At 35.0% G+C, this 20,442-nt stretch overlaps 1 long non-coding RNA gene across 1 annotated transcript in view; it reads left to right on the top strand.

Annotated features, from left to right (window-relative positions):
• The window catches only part of LOC139078420 (uncharacterized), a 291,169-nt gene that overhangs the window by 228,850 nt on the left and 41,877 nt on the right, over positions 1–20,442 (top strand). The window contains exon 3 of the long non-coding RNA XR_011531353.1: positions 19,137–19,252. This is a non-coding gene — a long non-coding RNA (uncharacterized lncRNA). The remainder of the gene's footprint in view (positions 1–19,136; positions 19,253–20,442) is intronic.

Raw genomic sequence — 20,442 nt, 5'->3', positions numbered from 1 at the left:
ATTTATTCAATTTAAGAAACTTACAGGGTTTCATACTTGCAAAAAGATTAGTTTTGTGCATTTCACAAAAGAAGTGTTAAAGTTGTATAAAATATAAATTATATGAAGTATTTTAATATAGCATGGAACTTTACAATTTAAAACCCAGATCAGGGGCCGGCCTGGTGGCAAAGCAGTTAAGTGCACACATTCTGCTTCAGCAGCCCGGGGTTCACTGGTTCAGATCCCGGGTGCAGACCAAGCTAGGCGTCCCACATATAAAGTAGAGGAAGATAGACACGGATGTTAGCTCAGGGTCAGTCTTCCTCAGCAAAAAGAGGAGGATTAGCAGTAGTTAGCTCAGGGCTAATCTTCCTCAAAAAAAAACAAAACAAATTAAGTATAAAATACTTTTGTTAATCATAAGAAGTTAATCATGAAAAGATTGTAAAAGTTTGGTTCATATTACTGCTCTGTGTTTATACCTCATTTTCTGATAATAGTAAAACAAGATTTCCAAAAAGGTTCAAAACTATACACGGATTTATTTAATTTTATTCAACTTCATTTAGTATGACTATTAAAATGAATTTTTATTTCAATATATAAAGCTTGTATGGTGGATTTCTTCTTCTTTTAAGTATTATGATTACATTTAGAGCCCCCTCTGAGAATCCAGGAAAATTTCCCCATCTCATGATCTTTAACTCGCTGGGATCTACGAAGTCCCTTTTTCCATATTAGGTAACATTGACAGGTTCCAGGGATTGTGATCCAAATATCTTCGGGGCCATTATGGAGTAAATCACAAAAGGTAAATTTGATAACCTGGACACAACATGTTTGTAATTATGTTCTTGTTGAACCTTGCCTATAGCAGAGATCATGATTATTTTTAATTTGATATCATATCATTTTTGTATACTTTTATTGTACTCTTTGTGCAATACTGCAACTAAAATTTATAATTTCATTCTTACTTTTGCCTTAAGTGGAAACTGAAGCTGTATAAGATTTATTTAAATATATATTTTTTATTTCGAAAATTATGATTTATTATACTTCTTAAAATACTCAAAAGTGGCTGAGCATAAACCAATGAAGAATGGCTCATACAAATCTAATTTACTATGAAATTCAATTTGGTCAAACTCCAGAATTCTCAATAATAAAAGAAGTTGTTTTTTTTATTTTTTTCTTTCACGTTACCTGCTTTCAAGTACAAAGATTGGCTATTATATGCACACATATTTTTAGCCCATATCTTCATCTTTTAGAAAGTCTGGCTTGCTCTGGGAGAAAAGAAATAACCAATTATAAAACCATCTGGTATTTTGAATTTCAGTTGTAAATTTAAGATTTCAATTCCATACCTCTGCATGCAGTTAAGCAAATGAAAGAAAGCACAGGTTTTCAATTGAGCTACAGCCTTTTTATTGTTCCTTTTAATAAACTGCAAAAAAAAAGAAAAAGAAAATGAAAAAGTAAACATCTGCCTGCGCCAGCTGCTAGAATGCAGAGGAGGTAATGGGATTCCTGCATATTGATATTGTTTTGTTTTTCCAGTGGAAGTGATGGCATCTTTAACAATTTTCTTCAAGACACTTCTATTTCTCTAAATAAGAGAATTAATACCAGTAGATAGGAGAAAGATTGTTTACCCTATATTAAACAGATGTCTATGAAAGCTTCCCATGGATATGTATAGTTTTATTGAAATGTCTTTATGGTGTTCTATAATTTACATTTTTAAATGCTGTAGAAGAAATAGAAAATTAAATAAAACAGATTCATGTTATTCTAATATTGTCATTACCATAAGTCATGCTCATTTAGTAAGCATACATTTGTAAGTACATTTACAGAAAATTTTCTTCATGTATAATTTTGGGGGGGGATCAGAGCCATGGGCAGTTTTATCCAATGTATGACAGAGATTTTTTTTTAATCTCTATTTTATTTTTTCATGGGTGGAAATAATCATTATCCTGAAGTAATTAAATACCATAAAATGTAGTATTATTTGAATGTATGGCAATACTCTGATTATATAATTTTGATCATCGACTGGTAAAGGGGTGCCACTTGTAAATCTAATTTAAGTCTTGTTTTTCTTCTTTAGCAGAGAAGTAGTCCATTATTACTCAATATACTCACAAAAAGAAAATTTGCCTCAAGGTTGAGATAAAACTTTTTTGTTCTTTAAAAATTATTTCTGAAGAGTTTTTGTCATAGTTTTGAGAGGAGAAGGTTGACATAATTTTTGTGCATTCTTAATAGTTTCAAAAGATCTTACTTCCTTTTGGCTGGGGGATTTTTCTTCCCAGGAAGAGAGGGGAATGGATGTTCTTGGTCCCAATGGTTCTGGCCCTTCTAAGGATGAATTGTGCTTACAAGTGTCTCTGAATGTGAGAAGTGACAACTAGTTCTGTGGAATCAAGAATATTAGGACAAAAACCCTCTAAACTGAACTAAAGGCTTTCACTTCAAAAACGGTGCTGAATGTCTCCCTTCCTCATTCCGTACAAGGTACTAGAACTAAATTTAGGGAAGAATTTCCTTGATATGAGTGAATTCCCAGGTTTCCTCTCACTGCAGAAAGCTATAGAATATACAAGAAAAGCACAGTAGTACTTTGCCCCAGAGTAGTGAGGTACAATAAACAGAAAATCAGCATGGAAGAAATTTCTCTAAAATGAAGAAAGAGAGAAAAATCAGCAAAACGATCAAAGATATTACAGGTAATTAGAAGCAACAACACCAAAGAATAAAGTGAAACGATTCTCTTCTCAGAAGCATATTTATTGAAAAGTTAGATCAAAGTGTTTTATTTGGAATTACAGATTCAAATTTCACTTTAATCAAGAGTATATTAGGTTTATGGAACTGTAGACACCATGATAAAAATGAACATAGTTTCTATGAATATAAAATATTACTGAACACAATCCTACTGGAGGCAATAGAAATATTCCAAATACTTAGTAATATGGAAGCCAAATTTGGGAACTTGATATATGAGCAAAAGGATAAAACAAACCCCGTCGAAGTGTGCAAATAGAAAAGGTAGTGTTATATTGTATGAGCATAGAGATATATAGTCAGAAGGCACACAGAGACAGACGCCATTAATATAATTTAAAAAATAATATTCAACTCTTCCTGTTAGCTCTTGATAGTTCCTCCAAAAATTATAGAACAATCAAAAGAATAAAAATACATTAACTCAGCGTAACACAAAGACATAGAATGCCTAAATATAAAATAATTAAAAGTAAATTTAAAAAATAATACCAAATCCCAGTGCTCCCACCCAACCGCAAACCTCTGTGGTGAGAAGGTCACTCTGGAGAAAAAGTCCAAGTAAGGGAGGGGGGGAGCCAGGGGTGGACCACGAACAGAGGAAGGAGGTCCCTTGTAAGTTTAAACATCTTTAAAAATGTATACTGCTGGATAAGAACGAGGACTGCAGGGAACCACCTGCAGAGTAAACATGATTTAAAGTGGCAAATAAATTCTGGGAGAAAGAGAAAAGACAGCAGAGGCACCCTCTGGCAATTAGCTGGTTAAGGGCAAGAGAAGCAAAAAGCAGACTTTAAGGGTTCTATGAGACAAAGAGGAAACAAAATAATCTGGGACACAGAACTACTTTTCCCACCAGAAACAAGCAAACAAACAAACAAAACTACTAAAGAATTTGGACTTTGCTAAACTGAGAGAAAAGGGTGCCGCTGAACTAAAAGTCTTGTGAACAATCCTGTATCCATACTAATATTTTTTTAAATTCAATATGTGTCTTAAGTTGAGACATCTTAAGTTAAAATGAGAAAACTAGTTTAAAAACACCTCAACACATGGGGCTCCCCCCAGTTTCCCTCAACGTAAAAGAGAAGGTACTTCTCAGAGAACACCCCAGCCTGCATGAAATGTGCTCACACAAGCATTTGAGGGTTTGAAAACCCCCTAGAATATGAATTAATAAGTAGAACATTAATAAACAAAAGACAGGATATAGGAAAGGATAATTGAAAAAAATAAGGAAAGCAATAGGAAAAACAAATCTTAGTAATTAAGAGGAAATTACAACATGTCCAAATGGGAATACCCTAATGAAAATTATAAGAGGTGTTGAAGACCTGCAAGAGAGCGGGCAAGAGACTGAAGGTGAGATCAGGAATGAAGAATAAAGTGTAAGACGGGACATCAGGACAATGGCATATGGACAGAGAAGAAAAAATTTTCATATAATCGAGGTTCTTAAAGAAGAAAAATAAAACGGATATCACTAATGTTTAAAAGTATATCCAAGAATACTTTCCAGAAATTAAAGAAAACCTAAACCTACATCTTGAAAAAGCCCATCAGACAAATGGAAAAATTAAGCCCAAATAATCAATTCTGAAACATATCCTAATAAAAGGATTTGATTTCAATTGTAAAGAAAAAATTACTTTCTTTTTCTTTTTCTTGGTGTTCTTAATGATTTTTCCTGGGTGTTGGGAAGTAAATAACTTATTAGGGCAAAAGAATTAGACTGGCATCAGACATTTTAAATTATCATAGAAAGCAAAGCAACAATGGAGCTACTTTTTTAAAAACACACAACAAATGAAAGATTGAAAGTATGACCCAAAATGTTTATATTCACACCAGATCTCCTTCAAGTATCAATCCTATAGAAAAGCAGTTTTCAATATGCAATGGTGTACAGTGTTATACAGCCATGAGAACTTTTAAGGAAACTGTTAGAGGTTAACTTCATTCAGCCAAGGATGACCAGGCATTCTATAGTGAGAGAACCAATGGTGGGCATATGAATACATATCATGATGGATCTAAGACTAAAAACAAAGTGAAAATAAAGGTGGAAGAATGATGCATCAAAATTATTTTATTAAAAAAGTATAAATAATACAAGTAAGCAATGATAGGAGAAGAGAAAATAAAAGGGAAATTAGCAAGAATATTGATTATTGCATAGAAAAGATATGGTAGTAAAAGAATGTAATTCAACACTGATAAACAAGGAGGTAAAACGTTAAATAAGAAAATAGGTGTCTAAGGAAAATCAAATGTATAAATAACCACTAAGAACAAGAATAAAAACCCTCCTAAACAAAATCCTGTTAAAAAACCGTCACACGTAAATCTCACAGAGACAGAAACATAGTAAATAGAAAATAATAGACAAAATTATGATATAACACAGTTAAGACCAAATATTTCAGTCATATTAATAAACACAAATGGGCTTAACTCATCTTAAAAGAAAAAAGAGATTTTCTGTTTGATTCACAAATCAAGATCCAAATATATTCAGTGTTCAAGAGATACGTCTGACCTAAAGTGGGTCTGAAAAGTTAAAAGCAAAGATGTTGGCAAAGATACACCAGACAAGTGAAAATAATAAAAAAGTTGATAAAAGTTATAGTCGGAAAAAATGAAGTACCCCTGCATGTCTAGTAGAATAGATAGAATCCAAACTGACATTATCTAGCGCAGGTTGGGAGGCAGGGCAGCAGGAACTCACATTTGTTGCTGGTAGGAATGCAAAATGGTACAGCCACTCGCAAGACAGTTTAGCAGCTTCTTACAAAACATGGTCTTACCTTGTGATCCAACCAACATGTGTCTACACGTTTACCCAAATTATTTAAAAACTTCTATCCACACAGAAACTGGCCCATGAATGTTTATAACAGTTTTATTGATAATTGCCGAAAACTGGAAGTGACTTCAACAGATGAATGAATAAACAAACTGTGGTACATACTCTCGCTAGAATACTCCTCAGAGATGCAAAGTACGTTATCAAAATATGTAACCACATGGAGGAAACGTACATGCAGATGCTAACTGAAAGAAGCCAGATGTATGATTCCATTTATGAGACATTCTGGAAAAGAGTTGGACAACTTAATTAGAGTTGAAAAGTTGAGAGATGGTAAAATATATATAGATATAGATATAGATAACAGTATTTGCCAGGAGTTTGGGGAGAAGTAAAAGGTTGTCTAGTGTAGCACAGATTTTTAGGGAGGTGAACTTACCCCTTATGATACGGTAGCGGTCGGTGCAGGATACTATACATTTGTTAAGATCCATAGAACTTTACAGCACAAAGAGTGAACTTTATTGTTAACAAGTGTTTAAAAATTACTTCAGGAGGTCAGGGGAATTCCAGGACAGAATGCAGACTGTGACGAAATAATCTAACTGTATTACAAATGTATAAAACAACCTGTATAACAGGAAAAAACACACTCCTGTGTGTTTCTCCTTCACTCACACACTGACAATACTCTACACCAGGTTTATGGGATTTTTCCCTCCCACCAAGCAATTCTCTGCAACACCAGCAGGGTGTCTTGAATTTAACTCAATTATAACACTATCTACCTAGAGATAGATTTAGATCCCACAGGTTAAGGGCTCAGTGCCATGAGGCTGCCCTTCCAACATACACACATACATACATTTCCAGATGCCAGTGGAAAGCCCAGTTGTCACTTTGCTTCTGACCGACTGGCTATACAGGTGGAGGTTCCCATGACCCCTTTCTTGGGTTCAATGATTTGCCAGAATGGCTCACAGAACTCACAGTAACAGTTACTTAAGTTTACTGCTTTATTATAAAAGCATGTATTAACGGATGCAGGTGAACATCCAGACGGAGGAGATGCACAGGGTGAGGCGTGGAGGAAGGGGTGTAGAGCTTCCACGCCTTCACCAGCCGCGCCACTCTCCCAGCGCCTCCATGCGTTCAGCAACTCCAAAGGTCTTGGAACTCTGTGCTTTTGGGATTTTTATGGAGGCCTCATGATGCAGGCATGACTAATCAACTCAGTCTCCAGTCTCTCTCCCCTTCCAGGAGGATGGAGGGTGGGTTGAACAGTTCTAAGCTTCTAATCGTGGCTCGGTGTTTCTGGTGACCAGCCCCATCCTGAAGCTGTATAGAATCTCACCGAGTCATCTTATTAGAACAGAAGACACTCCTATCACCCAATAAATTCCAAGGGTTTTAGGAGCTCTGTTCTAGGAAGTGGAGCAGAGACAAACATATGTATTTTCTACTATTTCACACAACCTCACAAGGGAGTGGGGTGAAAAAGTACTAACCTAAGTAACTTTGAAATAAATGGAGATTGTAAGACTAAAGTGAAAAGAAACTGTACATGTGCACTGGTTCTAAGTTGTAAAGCTATTTCTCGTAAGGCTATGAGTTAAAAATTCTGAAACTACTATATGTGTATAGCGGGATGGGGCTATTAAGAAAACAGCAGATGGTAGAAGCCAGGTTTTGTACCATTGGAGTGGAAAGCTAACAGATACATAAGGTGGGAAGTCTAGAAAAAACCATATCATACCAGATGAAAGCTGAAGACATTGGTATGAACTCATGTTTAGCATAGTAATTTAATTTTATAGTTAATTATATAGAGTAATGTAATTTTTTTTTTTTTAAAGATTGGCACCTAGGCTAACAACTGTTGCCAACCTTTTTTTTTTTTCTGCTTTATTTCCCAACCACCCCCCCACCCCCCACCTCCCCATAGTTGTATATCTTAGTTGCAGGTCCTTCTAGTTGTGGGATGTTGGACGCTGCCTCAATGTGGCCTGACGAGTGGTGCCATGTCCGCGCCCAGGATCCGAACCCTGGGCCGCCGCAGGGAAGCGCACGAACTTAACCACTCGGCCATGGAGCCGGCCCCTAGAGTAATGTAATTTTTATACTGTGTAACATAAAAAATAATATATAGCTTTAAAACCACAATAACTTCTCATTTCCTGTAGCATTTATTCTAGCCAGAGGGAACCACAAGTCACTGGTTTAGATATTTTCTCAAATGAACCTTCAGGTAAATAAGATTATTGTTATGCTCATATAACCAACGACACAAATTATATGTTGACATATCAGTGATTTCGTTAGTTTCATACATCTTCCAAAGAGTGACTTTTTCTCACACTCAGGAAAGTGATTTAAAGAATTTAGCAGCAATCTAGTTAAACTTATTCAGATGAACAAACGGAAGTCCTGAGGAGTTACAAGTTCTTCTCGCTGCCAGGTAAATTGACCGATATGCTTAGTCGTCCAGACTTTCTTTCCTCGTCTTTAAATTGAGGATGATATTAGTACCTAGCACTTGTGGTAGTTGTGAGTATTGCTTAGGTGGCATGATTTACATATCTAGGACAGAACCTCATACGAGTTAATGCCCAACAATCAATGTTTATTGCCTTCTCCTTTTCCAGTCTCGCAGCTCTCCGTGTAACCGGCTGGAGGGGAAAATACTACCTTCTCCGTTGACCCATTTATTACATCTTCATGGAGAGATTACAACCACTGAATCTCAAATGAGAATTTAAAAAATGAGAATAAAAAGATCATATTTTGTTACCATTGCAATACTTTTAGCAAGCACAAAACTAGAGTTATAGAATATTTAGTTACTAATCACTTCAAAGCCGTTTATTCATACGAGGTATAAATATGGTTACTTTCTTTTTGAATGTGAGACCTGAGTCTTGTTCCCAGACCAGAACTCACTCTGTCATGTTTTATCTTAGTAATTGATACTAGGATATTTTTAGACTATTCTGAAAAGTGGTAGATAATAATATGAAATGGAATCAAGATTAGAAGATGCTCTGTCAGTATAAATCAATGTCAGGTCCATGGATAAAACGGAAAATTTCCCCAAAATGTGAGAGCAATAATCCAGCATTATGTGGACTCTGGAGAGAGTTAACTAGACCATTAAATGGCTTCAGATACTCTAAGACAGAAATTGCCATTTTACTTTTGATCTTGCCGTCGTCATGACTTTCTTTGCTGATGTAAGCTTTTATTGGGACTTATAAGGAGGATGGGCATTAGCTGCTGACCAGCTTGCTGCTTTCTATTGATTATTTTCAATCTGTGAATTCTCCCTGTATTGAGCCAACAAGGAATGCAGCATTAGGATGCCATGTTTACCAAAATTGCTTCTCAGCAGTTTAAGACGCTGGTTTGAAAAAGTCTGGTAAGAAAACTGACCTTATTTAGTCTAGCACCATCCAAAGACTGTCATGGGCAGCTCTTTAAAAGGAAAGAAAAATAAGATTGAGTCTTCTATTAAAGAAAAAGGATGTGTGCTGTCTTAAACCCAACATATGCACATTTCGGATAAAGCCAGTATCAGTTTCACTAGTTTTAACTTCATAGGAAAAAACAAAGTAAATTCTATCTAAAATGAATTACAGTAAGTTTTCTTTATGTGTTATAGAAAAGTTTAGGTTGTTTTAATTTAGCACAGTGGAGCATTGGATTCAATAGTCTTGCCATAGGAAAAAAGTATAAAAGAACCACCTATTGAATTAAAAAGCTTTTCTTCCCTGGCTTCATAGAACTCGGGAATTAGCACAGACTTGTTTGGCATTTTGTGGCATACACAACAAGAATCCGAATATGTGCATCTGATTTTCATATTTGCAGTCTAGAGAATATGAGGTGGCTTTATCTTTCTCAAGATTCAGTTTCTTCATCTGTTGAATTGAGATAGCCACATCTGCTATATATTTAGACAGCAACATCTATAGCTTTCACTTAGGGATTGAATGTGATGCTGAATATTTGAGGAAACTGGCTCATAGGAAGTACTTGGTATGTATTAGTGGAATCTGAATCTTAGACCAATGATGAGCTTTACACGGCTATTTGTTAGCATTTGATACTATGAAGATTCACAGTATCCATATGCTGTGATTCTTGTGTTGTATATTCAGTCAAACGATATTGATGAGAGGCACACTGATAATTTTATGCAATGAAGAATGGTACACTGACAGCTGAGGTCCAAGCACACTCTATCCTTTCATCCATGCAGCCTGTATGAACTTGTGAGACTGATGATTAGATAATATCTTAGTAATTATGTCATATATCATTTAATTAAATGAGAGCTCTAAGGCTTAGGAGAATGGATAGTATTCTAGAATCCAAGCTCCAGTATTCATGTTACATATAATTCCTTAGGCAAATCATGAACCTCTCTGAGGCTCAGTCCTTATCAATAAGTTGGAAACAACACCTAACATACTATCTTCACAAGTCTGTTGACAGGATACAATGTTATGTTGCATGTCAAAGGAAATGGTGAATTATAAAAGAATACACAAATATTTAGGGTTTTATCATAATGCGGAATTTAAAAATCTGTCTCAACATAGATGTTTTGGATTTTGTTAGAAGATAATTTGTAGCATTGTTTTACATATAGAATTCTCAATGAAGGCTTCCAACTGTGTGCGTTGACTAAATGATAATTGACATTTAAAACGGTCCAAGAAAACTGTTAGCCATTGAGTCTGTGCCAGAACATGATAGGGAAGTAAAAATTTCAGCTTCTATGTGAACGGTATTTGTAAGACAGAAGCAGATCACACTTGCCAATGGGATGAGCAGTATCAAGGAATTGCACGTGTTCCTAATGTGGGAGAGTATTGCAGAAAAATGAGCATGGGAAAGATGGCAGTTCAGAGAAATATATAGTTAGAATTTGCACTGCATTGTAAAGCAACAAAGGAGGGGCCCCTAAACTAGCCTGGGGCAAAAAGAACTCAAATAGGGATATTGATGGGAAAACAGAAAAGTGACTGCAGTTAATCCAATTATTCATATTAGTATTATTATCTTAATAAAGGAGAGATAAGAGCATGTTTTACATAGAAGTGGAAGCATCAGATGTATGAACATTGACATTGTTCAAGATGAAGGATGGTGTGTGGATAGAGAGGGAAAACGTAAACCAAATAAGGGAATCAATGAGGAATCAGGAGGTCAACTATAAGAACAATCAGAAAGGGCAGATGACCATCTTCCAGAACTTAATGATCTGGAAGAAGCAGCGTAGCAATAGGAGCCTTCAGATCCTCACACTAAGAACAAAATCTGAACTCTGATACAGGAAGCGGGAGAGAAGTGTTCTGGTGCTTGTGGGGCACAGAGAGATAAACGTCCATGGGAAAGCCTGGTTTCTGGTGGGTCAGAATGGAGCATAAAACCTGTGCAGGGTCAGAAGAGGTAGGAGCATCCTTATGTAGTGCACTTGGGTTTACAGAAGGCACAGTACAAAAATATGAGAAGAGAATGGGTTAGCAAACAGAGTGGAACCGAGATTTAACTGTGTTTCTGTTGGGATTATGCCACAGACGTGCACAGAATGAAGACGAAGTGAAGACACTGGGAGAAGATAGCCAAAAATAGCAGTTGTCTATTTGTTCCTCTTTTCTTCTGGTGGAGGAAGATTCACCCTGAGCTAACATCTATGTCAATCTTCCTCTACTTTTTAGTATATGGGCCGCCAGCACAGTATGGCCACTAACAGTGGTGTTGGTCTCTGCCTGAACCTGGGCCGCTGAAGTGAAACACACTGAACTTAACCACTAGGCCACCAGGGCTGGCCCATGATCCTCTATTTTCTAATCTTAGAACTCCATATAAATGACTCTGAAATTCTTCATATATCCATTTCTTTATATTCTTGAGCTAGAATCTGAATCAATTTTACAGTACTCTCTTTTCATTTGAGGTTAATCTAGCTTTTATTCTGCATGATTTCTTTTAGTTATCTATGTAATGTTAGGCATTTCTATTTAGTTCCTCTTTTTCCCTTCAGTTGTTCTTTTTTCATATCTGTCAACTATGTTTATAATTTATTTTTGCTTTGTTAATGTTATTAATTTCTTTATCACTGAGAATAATTTTTTAAATCTTATTTTAAAATCCTCTTCAGATCTTGCCCATTTATTTCCATTTCCTCAGGAGTGGATCATTATTTGTTGAATTAGTTCTGTGTCATGTTTGTTTTCCTTGTTTGTTTTAGAAAATTCTAGCTAATAGGTTTCCTTAACCAAAGAAAGATATAGGCCTTCATATTAGAAGTCCACATGGAGCGGTAAGAAGGATAAATACAAAGGAAATCACAATAGAAAGTACAGCAAAACTGCAGGAGATCAGTGTATTAGTTTTCTATTGCTTTGTAGCAAATCACCATAAAATTAGCAGCTTAAATAAATGCCCATTTATTTGCTCACATTTCAGATCAGAAGTCCAGCATGGTGTGGCTCGGTTCTCTGGTCAGGATATTGCAATTCTGAAATCAAGATGTTGACTGAGTCGAGTTCTTATCTGGAGGCTTTATGGAAAAGTTTGCTTCTAAGCTCTTTCTTGTCATTGGCAGAATTAAGTTCCTGGGGATGCAGGATTGAGATCTGTCTCCAGGGGCTGCTTGTAGTCCCCAAAGGCTATCTACCTTCCTCCCTGTGTGTTCTCCATCTTCAAGCCAACAATGGCACATCAAATCCTTTGTGTGCTTTGAATTTCCTATTTCCTTATCTCTGACCTGTAGAACCTTATTTAAAGAGTTCCTGTGATTAGGTCAGGCACACCAGATAATTGCCCTGTTTTAAGGTCAATTGAATTGTGACCTTAATTACTGTAAAATTCCTTTATATCAATGCCTAGATTTGTGTTTGATTGAATAACTGGTAGAATTTGTGTATATACCAGTTCCTAGGAATTTTTCTATCTACAATAATTAGGTAAAAACATTAAAATCTTAAATTATACTAGTACACACTCACCGCCCCCCCCCCAGGCCCCTCCCACAGCCTGCAATCAATGACAATTTGGCTGCAAGGAAACATCTCAATAACAGCTGTAAATGCTAGAAATACAGGAATCTGAAGAACTAAAAACTGTTAACCCAAATTCAATAGTCAGTTTAATTAGTATTCAAATTTCAGGGAAAATAAAGATATTTTCAACACTATAACAACTAATAAAAGGCTTAGACTTAAGATAGAAGTGTAAATTTCACGTGGAAATGTTCCCTTCCCTAATTAACCTCAAATTTATGCATTCACACTATAGATACAAAGCAAAATTAAACAATTTTTTTATGTTTAAAAAGAAGTAACTGGATAGAAATGTCAAGGTGAACACACACGTCCCCTTTTGTTGCCTTCTGAAACTCTAATACAGTAACAGGGAGGTCTTTTTTACGGTATTCTCGCAGAAAGACAATGAGAAAAGAAAACTGACAACAGTGGCATTTTGGAAACTACAAAGCAGATGGACTAAGAAGATCCATGAAATACAAATCTTTATCGGGCAGAGGGGAAAACAAAGAACCAGCTTAATTTGTATCATAGAATTCTCATAGGCATGAGGACCTGGCACCTGAAGTTGGGGATTGGTGGTAAATGGCTAGAATAAGGAAGCTTAAGTCTTCTTTAAATTAAGTTAAACCTACAATGGGTCAGGTTCCCTGGTAAAGAAGGCTGAGACAAGAACTCAGTTGCTTTTGATCTATTGAGAAATTACAGTAGAATACAGAAAGGAGAAGAATAGAACAGGACTGTGTTCCCAGGTAAGATGTAGCATACACTGCTTGAGAGTTATCCTCTATTGAGGCAGGGACACCTGCCTTTTTATCCCCGTAAACAGTTGTCTAAGATATGTCCAAAATTAATCAAAATGAGAATTCACTCTCGAAGAAATTCAGGTAATAGATGTTATTCAGCAGGCAAAAGGAGAAGAACATTCTAGACAGCAATAACAATCTGTGCGAAAGAGCAAACGTGAAAATGCCCATAGCGAATTTAAGCGATGGTGGAAATTAACTCAGAGATGAAAATTGTAGTTCTAGTGGATGAATGGTTACTTTTAATTGGGTCGTGAATTGTTATATACTTAAATAATATTTAAATGTAGAAAAAGGGGGGTTATTATAAAACTTGTACTTTGCAAACATTTTTCTTTAGAGTCTTATTTTTTAAGAAGTTCTAGAAATCTCATGAATGAAGAACACAACTTTTTTGCCTACTCTGCAATATTTAAGCAATTATACTTAACTTGAAAAGAGTGGAAAAAATATATTTGAAAGATATAGATATCTAAAGGTTAGCTGAAGCCCACTCTAGCATATAGAATGTTCTCATTCTGCCATTTTCTGACTCTTTAATTTGGACTATAATATTTTGGAGAGATAGTTTCCTCTTTATTGCTGATTTTTGTAGGATTCAAGTGAAACTTAGCGACATCACCACACACCAATTCCTGAACTTTATTTTTAATTAATCTGATTATCACATTAATGGTTTTAGTTGTCCCATAGTGTTCTCCTAAACATTCTCCAGTATAAATATGTGTGTATGTATTTTTGCTTGTTTTGAACAAAAAAGCAAAAAGAGCTTCTCATGTTCAATTTACTAAGGAAATTTTAACGTTGTGTGATTAATATCCAATCGCAAAACTAAACTCTAGATCAGCAAGTTTAAATAAAAGCATGTTTAAGGAAATTTCTTTCCCATTTTGCAGTCTGTTTGTGTCTATTATGTATACATTTATAGGTTTATTAGCATATTTTCTTGAAATCCAAGCCTTTATAATAAAGGATTGAGGTCAGTTTAAAATTAGAATGATTTAAAGTATAGACACTACTTAGCAACTTGCACCTAATTATATGCACAGTAGGGCTATATTGGTATTTATGGAGTTACTGATCTATTGATAAATTCATTGCAGTTTATCAATAGTTTGTATACCCTGGTGTAATCATGCCAGTTAAAATGAGAATATGAACTAAAATTTCTTAATAATTTATATAGTTAGTATCAAATTGTTTTCTGTAGACCTTGGACTGCTTTAGAATTATGACAAATAAAATTGAAAACTGATCATGAAAAAGCACTTAGACTATTTTTCAAAGAAAGTGACCATGTGAGGCATAAAGGAAGAACAGGAAAAGTCTATTAAACTGCGTGCTGGAAATGCTGTAATCACTATAGTTGTTACATTCCCTTATTAATAACATTGTAATAATGTAATAACATTACGTTATTAATAACCATACTGTAGAAGGAATTATGTCACCCTGAATTTCATATATTGAAGCCCTAACCCTTAATGTGATGGTATTTGGAGATGGAAGCTTTGAGAGGTAATTAGGTTTAGATGAGGTCATAAGGGTGGGGTCCTCTTGAGGGGATTAGTGATATAAAAAGAGACTCCAGAGAGCTTGCCATCTCTCTCTCTGTCTCTGCCACGTGAGAAGACAGCAAGAAGGGGACCGTCTGCAACCCAGGAAGAAAACTCCATCAGAAAGCCACCACACTGGCACCTTGATCTTGTACTTCCAGCCTCCAGAACTGTAAGAAAATAAATGCACGTTGTTTCAGCCCCCCAGTCTATGGTATTCTGTTACGACAGCCTGAGCTGACTAAGACAACCATGTTTCGTGAGGCTCCTGTAATTAGAAACAAGCTGACAACACAATTCAGGGAGCTAAGAATATTCTCCCAATGTCAAATTAGTTCAAATGACAAGATTATACACAACCTTTTCTCTTCAACTAAATGGATCTTCAAGTTCTCTCTACTTAATGTTTTTCATGATGTGTTCATAAATATAAAATATCAAAATTATTTTCTTGGTAAAACCTAGCTTGATACATAAGCAATAGGGAAATAAAAACAGATGTGTTTAGGCCACTTAAAACAATACGGTGCCCTATGGAATAACAAAAATGAAGTAGAATGTGTATTGACAGTGTGAATACAATGTAAGGAAAAAAAGAATGTGTATAAAGGTGTAAAAATGAATTCAAATAATCATAGAAATGTAATCTTTATATTTTTTAGGATTCAGTTATTTGAAATACTATACCTAGGGAATATCAAAATTTAGTTTTAATAGCAAATAGTTCTAAGCTGATACAAATATATCTGTCAGAGAAGCTTTCTTCTTAAACATCTCTCAAATATTACTTATTTGGCTGAGCCTTTCTAAATTATGCATGTCTCAAACAAGCTGGCAATGTAAGATGACAATATTACTAACCTTGAAACTTTAGATACAGTTCAAATTTAATTTTAAACTTGGGGTAGAACATTAAAAATAATTTGACTGTGTTGAAACATTAAAGAGTCTGATTTTTAAAGTAACATTTTCAAACATTTTTTAATATTATAAATTGTTTGATCTTGTTCTGCCTCTTGCCCCCAGTCAGGCCATAGGCATTTACATACATACGCTTTTAAAGCCTCCACTTCCTCACTTACAAAACTGAGACACTAACGTGGACTTGAATTTTGAAAAATTTTATGTATGTGTGTAAACACCTCCTAGGTCAAGATATAGAGCAATCCCAACAACTTCAGAGGACTCTCTTGTGCTCCTTCCCTCCACCCAGAAATGTCTAGTATTCTCTCTTCTACGACCATCAATTACTTTTGCCTGTTTTTGAACATCATATAAATGGAATTATACATCACTTTTTTTGCATTTCTTCATTTATCATTATAGATATGAGATTATCTATGTTGTCTGAACCATGTTTTTCTTTTTCTATAACTGAAGGATATTTCATTATATGAATATACCACAATCTATTTTTTCCATTCTCATTTTGATGTAAATTTGAGTTGTTTTCAGGTTTTGGCAATTATCAACGGAATTCTTATTAACACACTTATACATGTCTCTTGAAGTCCAGTGGCACTCATTCCTCTTGGGTATATATTTAAGGGTGCAATTGCTACATCATGAGAAGGTGTATCTTTTCCTTGAATGGTTGAGTGGTTGAACCATTTACACTTCCCCATCATGGAACAAATCACATCTCCAGCTTGACCTAAGTACAGTGAGATTTTAACATATATCTCATTAGCTTTAAAATTACTAAAACCTCCCCAGTATCTTCCAACTAATTATAAAAGTAATACAAAATCAAATACATCCATCTAACTAGAAAGAGGGAGTGGTGATATAAATAAACTTGTTTGTTTTGTTTTCTAGATAGGCAATCTACTGCTTCCACCTTCACTCACAGAGCTCTGCAGTCTCTGATCTAATGTCCTTTCAGATATCACGGGATTCTAGGTCATGCCTTTAAAAACCTAAAGTCTAAATTTTTTGAAGAAGATATCAGAAAACACATATCCTTTAATTTTCTTGACCATACTCTAATTTACAGATGGCTTTTGCTTTGTCCAAGTTCTGAAGACTGTTTTTTTTAACTGAAGTAAAATCTATTATGTTGACAGTTGGTGACGTTAATATCATCCTGCTTTTCAGGAGCTCTTTGTAGGGAAGAGGAGAGGAAGCAACATATACAAATACTCCATTTTACCTGAGTGCATGTTAATTCTATTCCAATATTATTACATCTATGGTTGAGAGTCATGTAATTCAAGCTGCTTAGTTCAAGGATTGCTGAAGGCCACCTAATTCATAAACTCCCCATCCAAGGAGTTTCCAAAAGAAAGAAGACGAACAACATTTTTCTATTGTGTTCTTCTGTCTCAGAATATAGCAAAGAGCTACTTGTTCTTACCCTGTAAAATGTTGACTGCCGTTCCATTTGATGCAAGAGCTAGCCAGAAAAATAAATGCTTCCTCATTATTGTTGCTTCAAATTAAACAAATAAAAAAATCTATTTCTTCAAAGTTTGTATTACTTTCGTTTTCAAAGTTATAAGATTTGTCACATTTTAAAAATAATATTTAGTAATTTTACACTGCTGGACATAGTAATTTTATGCTCTTCTACCTACAGTAATGTGGTAATTTTTCACTACACTAGTAATTCATCGGGAGGTTTAAGCACGTAGTTTTCAATAAAAGGTAGGTATACTTAGAAAAAATTCAGTTCTAAATAAATTCACAAGGCTTCTAACATCAAGAATCAATAATACACTTAGAAATAGAATTTCTTGATAATAAAAGGATTAACATCATCACAAGACACATATTTAAGCAAACCCTTCAAGCATAGTTTGAAATCTTCAGATTTGGACTGTTTCTTGAAAGAGCAGAGATTAGTACCTATGGAGAAACGTAGAAGAGTTGTTGCCTTGATATGTCATAGTACTATGTACATCATATTCTGCTATATCCATAGGATTAAGTTGTATCATGGTGAGCAGTATCTAAACAGATGTAAGAAATGTAAGAAAAAAATAAAGTGAAGAAAGAACTTCATGCATGACTGAGCAGTACCATGACAATTAAAAAACAGAAAAACCCACATCTACAATCACATGTAGAGTGAGTCATTCTGTTTTTTTGATAAATTAGTGGCGTGGGACCTCTCAGTCATGTGTGACATTTTTAGTTCTCTCCACTGTTATCTTTGTATTTGCTATGTCATGTCAACAAGGTATATATTTTTTTACCTATGTGCAAAAGTCAAAACTATGAGAATATCATTTTGTAGTTTCTGTTGCAATATGACATTTTCCATTCTTAAGATTCCCCAGAAGCTATTTGTAAGCAGGCAGCAATGTGGACAGAGAGTAGTCAGACCATCAGTTAGTCTCCACTAAAACATACATGTGACATGAGTTCAGCTATTAACCTTGTCACAACAAAACACAGATGAGTTTTAAATGGATCAGCAAAGCATATCTGGAGTGTTTTAAATGCATTTCAAAGACACTGCCTAATTCTCCTGGCACATATCCTCCTGGAGATAAAAAACGTTAAAGAATTATGGTGCACAATTGAATTTTAGTAACGTAGTGTGTGCTTACAGTTAACCACACACTGCATGATTTAGTCTCCTTTTTCAGGATGGCCTCTTTGTCTTAGCTTCTACAATGACTTCTAGAACAATTACCCCTTAAAGAAGGGAGCTAAAAGAGCATCAAACATGTGAAGACGTTTAAATTGGAACTTTCACCTAAGCAAATAAAGATTGCGTGGTGAGGTGGTTTAAAGTCATGATATTCATAAGGTAACAGGAGCTTCCAGAAGCTCTCACTATGATCTAGAGCTTAGTGTGTGACTGTGTGAAACAGTAAGACAATCACATGTAAGTAGTCTTCTTTTGGGGCTGCTCTTGGCTATCACAGTTTCTCATGTTTTAGATGACCTTGACAGTTTTGAGGCACACTCATCATATATTTTGTGGAATGTTCCTCAGTTGGGATATACTTAATGTTTTCTGATGATCAGGTAAGGATTTTGTCTTTTGGGAGGAGGACCACAGAGGTAAAGTGCCATTTTCATCACATCATATCTAGGATACATTCTATTGACATAACTGATCATTGTTGACATTAACCTTGACACTGTTGATGTTAACCTGGCTGAGGTCATTTTTTTCCAGGTTTCTCCACTGCAAGGTTACTTTGTTCCTGATTTCTGTCCTCTACTCCTTGGAATGAGGTCGCTATGTGCAGCCCATGTTGAAGAAGTGGAGAGTTAAGCTCCAACACTTTGAAGGTGGGGTATCTGCATAAATTATTTCTAAATCATCTACAAGACGGGATTTGTCTATTCTCCCTTATTCATTTATTCAATTATTTAATTATTTATTAACTCAAATTCTCAATTATTTATTTATTCAATTATTTATTAATATTAGTATGAATAATAAAAATTTATTTTATACTTTGAGTTATAATTCAATAATACTCTAAAATTATTTTGGTTTTGGTCATTGAGAACTCTCAGTTTGCTCCTCTGTTCCTTTGACATATCTCAATCATTGTGGATTTTTTTTCCATTGTGGATTTTTTGTCTTTATTAATTTCTTATTTTGTTGATAATTATTTTGTATTTTGCAACATTGTGTTATTCTATGTTTAAAGCTCACTAAATAATGTTTCACACAAGGTAACTTACTTTCATCCACTTGTTGTGTTTTATCTTGCAGCCCTACCCAGTTTGCTATTTTTTTAAACTTTGTTTTATTGCGGTAAGAAGACAACATGAAATCTAAACTCTTACCAGATGTTTTAGTGTACAATACAGTATTACTTACTATTGCAACAATGTTATACAGCAGATCTCTAGAACTTATTCATCTTGCATAATTAAGACTTTATTCCTGTTGGTTAGCAACTCGCAATTTCCCCCTCCTCCTAGCCTCTGGAAGCCACTGTTTTACTCTCTGATTTTATGAGTTTGATTATTTTAGATAAATCCTATGAGTGGAATCATGCAGTATTTGTCCTTCCATGACTAGCTTATTTCACTTAGCATAAGATATTGAAGTCCATCCATATTGTTGCATATTGCAGGATTTCCATCTTTTTTTAGGCTGAATAATATTCCATCATAGGTATGTACAATATATTCTTTATGTATTCATCTGCCCCTGGACATGTATGTTGTTTCCAGATCTTGGTTACTGTGAAGAGTGTTGCATGAACATTGGAGTACTAACATCTCTTCCAGATCCTAATTTCAATTTTTTTGGATAAATGTCCACAAGTGGGGTCACTAGATCATATGTTAGTTCTATTTTTAATTTTTTTAGGAATCTAGGTGTTGTGTTCCATTGTGGTTGCATCATTTTGCATTTCCACCAACAGTGTACAAGTGTTCCAATTTCTCCACATTGTCATCAACACTTCCTTTTTTCGTTTTTTTGATGATAGCCATCCTAACAGGTACGAGGTGCTAGCTCA

The sequence above is a fragment of the Equus przewalskii genome, chromosome 22 (genome assembly GCF_037783145.1).
Source record: "Equus przewalskii isolate Varuska chromosome 22, EquPr2, whole genome shotgun sequence".
NCBI lineage: Eukaryota > Metazoa > Chordata > Mammalia > Perissodactyla > Equidae > Equus > Equus przewalskii.
Note: the sequence above shows the minus strand (reverse complement) of the source record. Positions and strands in the feature narration are given on the sequence as shown.